The following is a 10,403-nucleotide window of genomic DNA, read 5'->3' as shown; positions in this document are numbered from 1 at the left end:
TACACCCAACAATCCCTGTTGGTGTGATTGGCTGGCTTGTCTGGGGTGCCGTGTATTTGACATGAGCGATCGAGTATGCGGTCCAAGCTGGACGGACCCGGCGTACTTTGTTTAAATGGATTTTTCCGCTGACCGGGTTTAGAGCCTTTGAATCCGGCATTGACTGCTGTATCCTCAGTATATTCGCTGTTAATGCGGTGCTTATGCTTGTTGCGACGTGACCTGCTATTGCCATCCTTGGTATCTGAGATACCATGGTTCTTTGATATGTTATTACTGCGAGCCAGCCAACTGTCTTCTCCCGCACAAAAGCGGGTCATGAGCATCGTGAGGGCAGCCATAGATTTCGGCTTTTCCTGACCAAGGTGCCGGGCTAGCCACTCGTCTCGGATGTTGTGCTTGAAAGCTGCTAAGGCCTCCGCATCCGGACAGTCGATGATTTGATTTTTCTTTGTGAGGAATCGAATCCAGAATTGCCTGGCCGATTCTTCTGGCTGCTGAATTATGTGGCTCAAGTCATCGGCGTCTGGTGGTCGCACATAAGTGCCCTGAAAGTTGTCGAGGAATGCGGTTTCCAGATCTTCCCAACAGCTAATGGAGTCCGCTGGCAAGCTATTAAGCCAATGCCGCGTTGGTCCTTTGAGCTTTAGTGGGAGGTATTTGATGGCATGTAAGTCATCACCGCGGGCCATGTGGATGTGGAGGAGGAAGTCCTCAATCCATACTGCGGGATCTGTTGTGTCGTCGTATGATTCAATGTTTACAGGTTTGAAACCTTCTGGGAATTGATGTTCCATTACTTCGTTTGTGAAGCATAAGGGGTGTGCGGTGCCTCTGTATTGGGCTATATCTCGACGCAGCTCGAATGGGTCTTGCCCGCTGTGTTCGGCCCAGCCGGATTTGCTTCTACTGTATCCGGCGTGATGTTTATCGTCTCGCAGAGTGGTGCGCCCTCGTGATCCGTAGATCGATCTTGAATGATTTGCTTTGTCCTCCAATATGTCTCACAGGTCTGGCGTATCTCCCCATGCCTTTTTATTTGAATGGCATTGGGGTGGAGGCTGAGCTTTTGGCTGGAATGCCTCTCTATCGCGGCCATGAGGTGGCTGATCAGCCATATCATACGCTTCTTCCTCCAGTCGGGGTAGTAACCTGTGCCTTGGAAAACTCTTGGAGGGGCGCTCGAGTTTATAGTTCTCGGCTGCGAGGACTTCAGTCCATTTGTCAATTAGCAGATCTTGATCAGCTTGAAGCTGCTGCTGCTTTTTCTTCAGGCTATTTGCCATGGCCATAAGCCGGCGCTTGAAGCGCTCTTGTTCGACGGGATCCTCTGGGACGGCGAATTCATCGTCGCCGAGGCTTACCTCGTCTTCGGAGGGGGGCATGTAATTGTCATCCTCCTCCTCTCCACCAACCGCTCTCTCAGGAAAGTTGGCTCCTTCATCCTCCTGCTCTAAATCTTGCTGGAGGGGATTGTTATTGTCTTCGGCGCTATCCGGAGTGTTATTATCTCCTGTGCCGGTATCACCACTTTTGCTTTGGCGGGACTTAGAGCGGCGCCGCTGACGTCGGCACTTGGGTTGCTTCTTGGAGGGCTCATCCTCCGCTATCTCGTCGCCATTGCCCTCGTTGGGTGTATCCACCATGTATATGTCATATGACGAGGTGGTTGTCCAGTGCCCTATAGGCGCTGGTTTGTGTTCGTCTCCTACATCATCGTCCATACCGTCGATGTCTTCTGAGTCGAAGTCGAGCATGTCGGTTAAATCATCGACGGTGGCTACAAAGTGGGTGGTGGGTGGGCGTCGAATTTCTTCGTCTTCCGCATCCCAATCCTGTTGGCCATAATCCGGCCAGGGCTCTCCTAACAAAGAGAGAGTCCTTAGTGAATTCAGAATGTCGCCGAGGGGCGAGTGCTGAAAGATATCCGCGGCGGTGAATTCCATGATCGATGCCCAATCGGATTCGGTTGGCAGGGGCACGGACGGTTCGGAGTCTGGGAAAGAGTCCGGCACCTTGGAGTCACGGGCTGCGCAGATGTTTATGCTGGTGTTTGGCTCGATCGCCATCAAGACTGCAGCCCCTGAGGTGGTGTCTAGCCACCCGTCCTCGATTGGCGCAGTTTGCTCCGAGCTAAGGGTCGGAGCAGATGCGGGCGCGGCCTCTGGGGTACTGTTCGGCGGCAAAGCTAGGTCATACCCATCGCGACAGTGGGGCGCGCCCGGCTGTGGCTCGAATCCGTCGAAGATCAAGTCTCCGCGGATGTCGGCCGTGTAGTTCAAACCTCCAAATCTGACCTGATGGCCAGGGGCGTAGCTTTCAATCTGCTCCAGATGGCCAAGCGAATTAGCCCGCAGTGCCAAGCCGCCGAATATGAAGATCTATCCGGGGAGAAAAGTCTCACCCTGGACCGCATCGCTATCGATGATAAATAGGAGCCATCAAGCCTAACGGCGACGACACAGAGGAACTCTCAATGAAAGCACCAATGTCGGTGTCAAAACCGGCGGATCTCGGGTAGGGGGTCCCGAACTATGCGTCTAGGCCGGATGGTAACAGGAGGCAAGGGACACGATGTTTTACCTAGGTTCGGGCCCTCTTGATGGAGGTAAAACCCTACGTCTTGCTTGATTAATATTGATGATATGGGTAGTACAAGAGTAGATCTACCACGAGATCAGAGAGGCTAAACCCTAGAAGCTAGCCTATGGTATGATTGTATGTTGTGATTGTTATCCTACGGACTAAAACCCTTCGGTTTATATAGGCACCGGAGAGGGTTAGGGTTACACAAGGTTGGTTACAAAGGAGGAGATATCCATATACGTATTGCCTAGCTTGCCTTCCACGCCAAGTAGAGTCCCATCCGAACACGAGACGAAGTCTTCAATCTTGTATCTTCATAGTCTAACAGTCCGGCCAATGGAGATAGTCTGGTTGTCCGGAGACCCCCTAATCCAGGACTCCCTCAGAGACCCTACACCAGTAGAAGAAGACGAAGAACCCAAGGAGATTCGCCCGGAAGACTACATCATCATCGACGACACCGACTCGGATCTAGATGATAGCGATGATGACTATGTTGATGAAGCTGGAGCAGATATCATGGAGTCTGCAACCGAAGAATATTTCTAGTAGACCACCCCAACAGTAGTAGTAGTAGTCCACCGTGTAAATATAGTAGTCCGAGCACTTTTGCGATAGTTAGAACGATTGTATGCCCTTGTTTGATTGAATGAAGTGAATTGTTTGCTTTTGCCTCATGTGCATATGGGTAGTGTTTTCTCTCTAGACCCCTCTCTATTCTTAAATCTCATCCTTCCTAAACCCTCAGATGCCTTCGAGACGTGACCCCAGTTTTACCTTCCCACTGGAGCTCACCAAGTTGATCCAGCAGCTGAACACATTGATGCAGTTGCTAGTCCAGAATCAGAATCAGGGGAACAACAACAACAACCCACCACCACCACCACCTGTTGACCACTTAGCCCGTTTTCTTAGGCTGAATCCGCTGGTGTTCTCTAGTAGCACCGAGCCGATAGTAGCAGATGATTGGCTCCGCAAGACAGCTAGGGAGTTGACCATGGCAGGGTGCATAGATGCGGAAAAGGTGAAGTTTGCCGCACATCATCTTGAAGGACCCGCAGCATCATGGTGGGAGAATTTCACAGCCACTTTCCCTATCGACACTATCACATGGGACTAGTTTCCGCAAGCTTTCCGTACTGCCCATGTTTCAGCAGGAGCTATGGCCATGAAGAAGCGAGAGTTTTGCAATTTGCGCCAAGGAGGAAGGACAGTTGGCCAGTATGTGGAGGATTTTAGTAAGCTAGCACGTTATGCCCCAGATGATGTTGCTACAGATGCAGCTAAGCAGGAGAAGTTTCTAGAAGGACTGAATGATGAGTTGAGCATGCAGTTGATGGTAGCAACCTTCAACAACTACCAGGAGTTGGTAGATCATGCTCTTATGATTGAAGGGAAACAACAACAGATTGAGAACTGCAAGAGGAATTATGGACAAGGGAAGTACAATTCTGGAGCTCAGCAGAAGCCACGTTTTACCCCTAGACCGGGAGGACATTTTTAGCATACCCATGGAGGAGGTAGCTCGCACAATCATAATGGCACCAAGACTAGTAATGGGAATGGAGGAAGCAACGGCCAGAACCGTACAAACCCATCAACCCCAGCCAAGAGAGACTTGATGCAAGTCACTTGCTTTAAGTGCCAGAAGACCAGACATTATGCCAATGAATGTCCTGAAGCCCCGAATGGAAATGGCAATGGAAGCTCTGGGAAGAAGCCGAACCCTTTCAACAGGGGACAAGTGAACCACATAAATGTGGAGGAAGTTGAAGCCCAGCCCGATGCAGTAATAGGTAAGTTTTTGGTTAAGTCATTTACTACACTCGTTCTTTTTGATACTGGTGCATCACATTCATACATATCAAGGGGATTTGTGGATAAGTATAAACTGCCAACCCAAGCCCTTAGGTCACCCATGTTAGTAACCTCGCCTGGAGCAGAGTATATGGCTAATCTATGGTGTGATCGGTTACCATTAAGGATTGGTAACTACGTATTTCCCTCAGACCTAATAGTATTGGAATCTCAAGGATTGGATGTGATATTAGGCATCGATTGGTTATCAAAGTATGAAAGGAATATTGAATGTGCCAGTAAGTCAATTTTGCTTACCACGCCAGAAGGGAGAAGGATCAAGTATGTATCCTGGCATGTGCCTAAAAGGACTCAAGTAAATTGCTTAACAGGAGTTGTGCAGGAGGAAGTACCAGCGGTGAAAGATTTCCCTGATGTATTTCCAGAAGAATTGCCAGGCATGCCACCGGATAGAGATATTGAGTTTTTGATTGAGCTTTTGCCAGGCATAGGGACAATATCTAAGAGACCATATAGAATGCTCGCAAAGGATTTGGAAGAGATTAAGAAGCAGATCAAGGAGTTATTGGATAAAGGTTATATTCGCCCAAGTTCTTCACCTTGGGGATCGCCAATACTTCTAGTGGAGAAGAAGGATGGATCGTTAAGGATGGTTGTTGATTATCGAGGATTGAATGAAGTAACCATCAAGAACAAGTACCCACTACCGATGATCAATGATCTATTTGATCGATTGCAAGGAGCTAAGGTATTTTCCAAGATCGATCTGCGATCAGGATACCACCAGTTGAAGATTTGAGAATAGGATATACCCAAGACAGCTTTTACCACCAGGTATGGGCTGTACGAGTATACCGTTATGTCATTTGGTCTGACTAACGCCCCTGCATATTTTATGAACATGATGAACAAGGTGTTTATGGAGTTTCTGGATAAGTTCGTTATAGTGTTCATCGATGATATCCTGGTATACTCGAACAACGAAGAGGAGCATAAGGAACATTTGCGTTTGGTACTTGGTAAGCTCAGAGAACATCAGTTATACGCCAAGTTTAGCAAATGTGAGTTTTGGTTGAAGGAAGTTGGATTTCACGGACACGTTATATCGGGAGAAGGTATAGAAGTAGATCCCACCAAGGTTGACACTGTGACAAATTGGGAAGCGCCAACAACAGTTGGAGACATCTGGAGTTTTCTTGGACTTGCAGGATACTACCAGAGATTTATTGAAAATTTCTCGAAAATTGCAAAACCTATCACAGAGTTGTTGAAGAAGGATACAAAGTTCATATGGATCGAGGAATGTGAGGCCAGTTTCCAGGAGTTGAAGAAACGTTTGGTTACATCACCAGTGTTGATTTTGCCAGATCAGACTAAGGATTATGAGGTGTATTGCGACGCTTCACGTAGAGGACTTGGAGCAGTGCTTATGTAGGAAGGAAGAGTTGTTTCATATGCCTCACGACAGTTTAAGCCTCATGAGTTGAATTATGCTACGCATGATTTGGAGTTAGCAGCAGTAGTGCATGCATTGAAGAATTGGAGACATTTTCTCATTGGAAATCATTGTGAGGTGTGCACAGATCACAAGAGTTTGAAGTATATTTTCACGCAGAAGGAGTTGAATCTCAGGCAAAGGAGATGGTTGGAGCTCATCAAGGATTATGACATGAGATTGCATTATCACCCCGGAAAGGCTAACATAGTAGCTGACGCGTTGAGCCGTAAAAGTCATGTCAACACATTAATGACGAGAGATTTACCAAGGGAGTTAGCCGAAAATCTTCGTGAGCTATGTTTGGAAATAGTTCCGAGAGGCTATGTAGCCGCAATGGAGATTCAGTCTACCTTGATGGATAAGATCAGAGAAGCTCAGAAGACTGACAAGGAGATTGCCTCTATTAAGGAGAAAATGAGCAAAGGAAAAGCTAAACGATTTCATGAGGATGAGCACGATACCTTATGGTTTGAAGACCACGTCTATGTGCCTAATGATTCGGAGATCAGGAAGTTAATTCTGCAAGAGGCCCATGATTCACCCTATTCGATTCACCCAGGAAATACCAAGATGTATTTGGATTTGAAGGATATTTTCTGGTGGACCGGAATGAAGAAGGATATTGCGGAGTATGTAGCAGTTTGTGATGTATGTCAGAGAGTAAAGGCAGAGCATCAGAAGCCAGCAGGATTGCTACAGCCATTGCCGATACCTGAATGGAAGTGGGATAAGTTAGGCATGGATTTTATTATGGGTTTACCCAGAACTCGTTCAGGCTATGACTTGATTTGGGTTGTAGTCGATCGTTTGACAAAGGTAGCACATTTCATTCTAGTAAAGACTACCTATACCAGTGCAAAGTTGGCAAAGATATACATGACCAGGATCGTATGTCTGCATGGAGTTCCAAGGAGCATTGTGTCAGATAGAGGAACCCAGTTTACCTCAAAGTTCTGGAATCAGTTGCACTAAAATTTGGGTACTAGGCTGGAGTTTAGTACAGCTTTTCATCCGCAGACAGATGGACAGACCGAGAGAGTCATTCAGATTTTGGAGGATATGTTGAGAGCTTGTGCGCTAGATTACCGATCTAGTTGGGACGAGAATTTGCAGTATGCAGAGTTCTCTTACAACAATAGTTATCAATCCAGTTTGAAGATGGCCCCTTTCGAAGCCTTGTACGGAAGGAGGTGCAGAACCCCATTGTCGGGGGATGAAGTTGGAGACCGTCAGTTGTTTGGACCGGATCTGATTAAGGAGTCTGAACATAAAGTGAAATTGATTCGCGATAGGCTCAAGGTAGCCCAGTCCAGGCAGAAGAGCTATGCAGATTCTAAATGCAAGGAGACAGTTTACGAAGTCGGAGACCGAGTTTACCTTCGAGTATCTCCCCTTCGAGGAGTTAAGCGCTTTGGAGTTAAGGGAAAATTAGCGCCACGTTTTGTAGGACCATACCAAGTTTTGGAGCGTATGGGAGAAGTATCCTACAAGTTGGAATTGCCCGAAGGATTGTCAGGAGTTCACGACGTATTCCACGTTTCCCAGTTGAAGAAGTGCCAAGCAGAGATGGCTGATATACCGCTGGGAGATACAGTGCCACTGGAAGTGATTCAGTTGGATAGTGATTTGACCTATGAGGAGAAACCAGTTAAGATCCTTGAGCATGCCAGCCGAGTCACCCGCAACAAGGTTATCAAGTTTTGCAAAGTTCAGTGGAGCCACCACACGGAAGATGAAGCCACCTGGGAACGAGAGGAAGATTTGCTGAAGGACCACCCTCACCTATTTTCTAGCCAACCCGAATCTCGAGGGCGAGATTCATCTTAAGGGGGATAGGTTTGTAACATCCCAAATTTTCAATTTGGAATGTTATACACTAGATCATCATTGCATATCATATTTCATTGCATTTTGGTTGATCCTAGAAATTCTACGCAACTCAAGGACCATCGGAGAGAGTTGGGGATTTTCGCTATTTTCATATTTGAGTTTTCTCAAATTTTGAAAATAGGATCATTTGATTTTATTTATTTCATCTTCAATTATTTATATTATGAAAATTATGAGAGAGGGAATACAATGACTTTCCCAAAATAAAGAAATATTGAGGGTTTAATAAAAAATCAAATAAGATTTTATTTTGGTTTTATTTGCTATTTTATTTGAATTTAGGAAAAATTGCACGTTTTCAAAATTGCATTTAGAGCAAAAAAAATGTTCATCCTGTTCTAAATATTTTATTTAGACGGAGAAAATTTGTTTTGGCATTTTTAGAATTTTATTAATTTATCCAGAAATTTTTTTTAGTCGCAGCGAAATTGTTTAAAAAAAGAGACCCCGCGCCTGACTGGGCCAAGGGCCCAGCCGAGCGGGCCGGCCCAGCCAGCCGCCGCCGCCGCCCGAGTTTGGGGAGGACTCCGCCTCCCGAGGCCGACCCCTCCCCCAAGTCGCCTCTCCCCGCCCCCTGCAGCCCACACCGCCACCGCCCCCCCTGCAGCCCACACCGTCGCCGCCGCCGCACGCCCCAGCGCCGCCGCCGCCGCACGCCGCCCGCGCCGCCTGCCGCCGTCGCCGCACCGCGCCGCTTGCCGCCGCCGCATGCCGCCCGGAGCCGCCGCCTCGCGCCACCCGCCACGCTGCCGGAGTCTCGCCGGAGCGCCGCCGCCCGGTTTTTGAGAAAAAGCCGTTTCGGTTTTTTAAAAAAATCCCTAGTTTTCATTTTTTTAAATAGATCGGTTTTTCTCCGGTTTATTTATTTAGCGAGTGTTCGCTCGTCCGTTCGTTTTAACGAACGCATTTTCATTTAGTTCCTGTTAACGAACGTTCATTCGTTAATCGTTCGTCGTTTTTCTTTTTCTCGGATTAAATCCGTGATTTTTTTTGATCGCGATTTCTGATCCGATGTTCGTTTTAGTTTAACTTTTCGCTCGTTTGTCGAAATCAGGTGATTCAAGCGCGTGGAGTTTCGTCTCGAAACCCTCTTTCTGTTTAACCAACCCAAACAAGTTTTTGCCTCAGTAAAATTTGCCCTAGTTTCAGATTAGTAAAAGAAGCTTATTTCTTTTGCCGTTTGTCTTTCGTTGCTTCATTCGATTTGATTTTTTTTGCCAACCGGAGTTCTTAAGTTGAACTTTCTGGTTAGTTCTCTTATTCGAGTTGTACCTGTGCATTAGATGAGTACTTATTGTATGCTTATTTGTTTGCGATAGAGTACCCGGAGTGCGCCGCTTGCTACTTCGAATCGCTAGGTTTCACGGATCATCAGCAAGGCAAGTAACACTTTGATCATACTTCCTATTACCCAGTTTTATTGCATTAGATCAACCCTCACACATTGCATTGTTTAGGATCTAATTAAATTGTGGGTCTGGGAAGTAGATGAGGTAGTACCTATTACCTGTTATTACCAAACCTTTGGGAGTTACTTCTACGTTTGCTTGTTATGCCATGCTATGCTCGTAGACGTGGATTGGGTTTGAGAGTATTCATGACAGATGTGAGATGTTAATTAATGGTTTACTTAAGGTGGCAACTTAAATACACATCTGGGTGGATTGAGGCACCTTGGTATTCCAGCGATTGCCTGTTTTCTTTTGGACCGCCACCCAGGCTCAAAGGAATCATGAGATTTTTCAAACTAGAAACTTCCGTGTGCAGCCACAAGCTACTATGGGCTCTAGCATAGTTGACTAAGTCGCGCGAACTCTTACAGGGTAGACTAGCAGATGTAGGGGTTGTAGGTTGGTACGGTCTACCCGTTCGTAAGGTGCTAGCGCTTCTGAAGGACTATCTCGGTCATCCATTTCTCAAACACCATGTAGTGCGAGAAATCCAACGGAGGAGATCGAGTCTTGTGGGGAAAAGTGTGCAAACCTCTGCAGAGTGTATAAACTAATCATGGTTAGCCGTGTCCCCGGTTATGGACATCTTGAGTATCTAGTACTTGGATTATCATGTGAATCTCATCATGTTACTCTAAATTAATATTGTGGGGTTTTGTCTTAATGATGATGCTTAATTGGGATTGAGAATGCTGTCAACCATTCTCAATGTTTAACAACTACCATGATAGTTAAATAAATTTTATTCCTTTGCAGTAGGGAAAAATTGGCTTTACGCAAAACTGTAACCATAGAGCTATCCACCAGCTAAATATGCATATAGAATAGCCTTATTATTTATCATTCTCTATGTGTTACATTGCCAGCATATTCGATGTGCTGACCCGTTTCGGGTTACAACGTTAATGTTGCAGACTTTTTAGACGACGAGCAAGGTGCTTTTAGGTCGTGGTTCTATACTCAGTGATGCCGTTGGAGTTGATGGACTCACTTATCTTCCAAGCCTTCCGCTGTTATCGTTATTAGATGGCCTTAAGCCATATTTATTGTAATAAGTTCTCTTTGAGACTCTCGATGTAATAAGTGTGTGATTGCTACTCTGTTATAAATCCTTCAAGTACTGTGCGGTGTCAGCATTACTGATCCAGGGATGACACCTG

The sequence above is a fragment of the Triticum urartu genome, chromosome 4A (genome assembly GCF_056163025.1).
Source record: "Triticum urartu cultivar PI428250 chromosome 4A, HENAU_Tu73, whole genome shotgun sequence".
NCBI classification, from domain to species: Eukaryota; Viridiplantae; Streptophyta; class Magnoliopsida; order Poales; family Poaceae; genus Triticum; species Triticum urartu.
Note: the sequence above shows the minus strand (reverse complement) of the source record.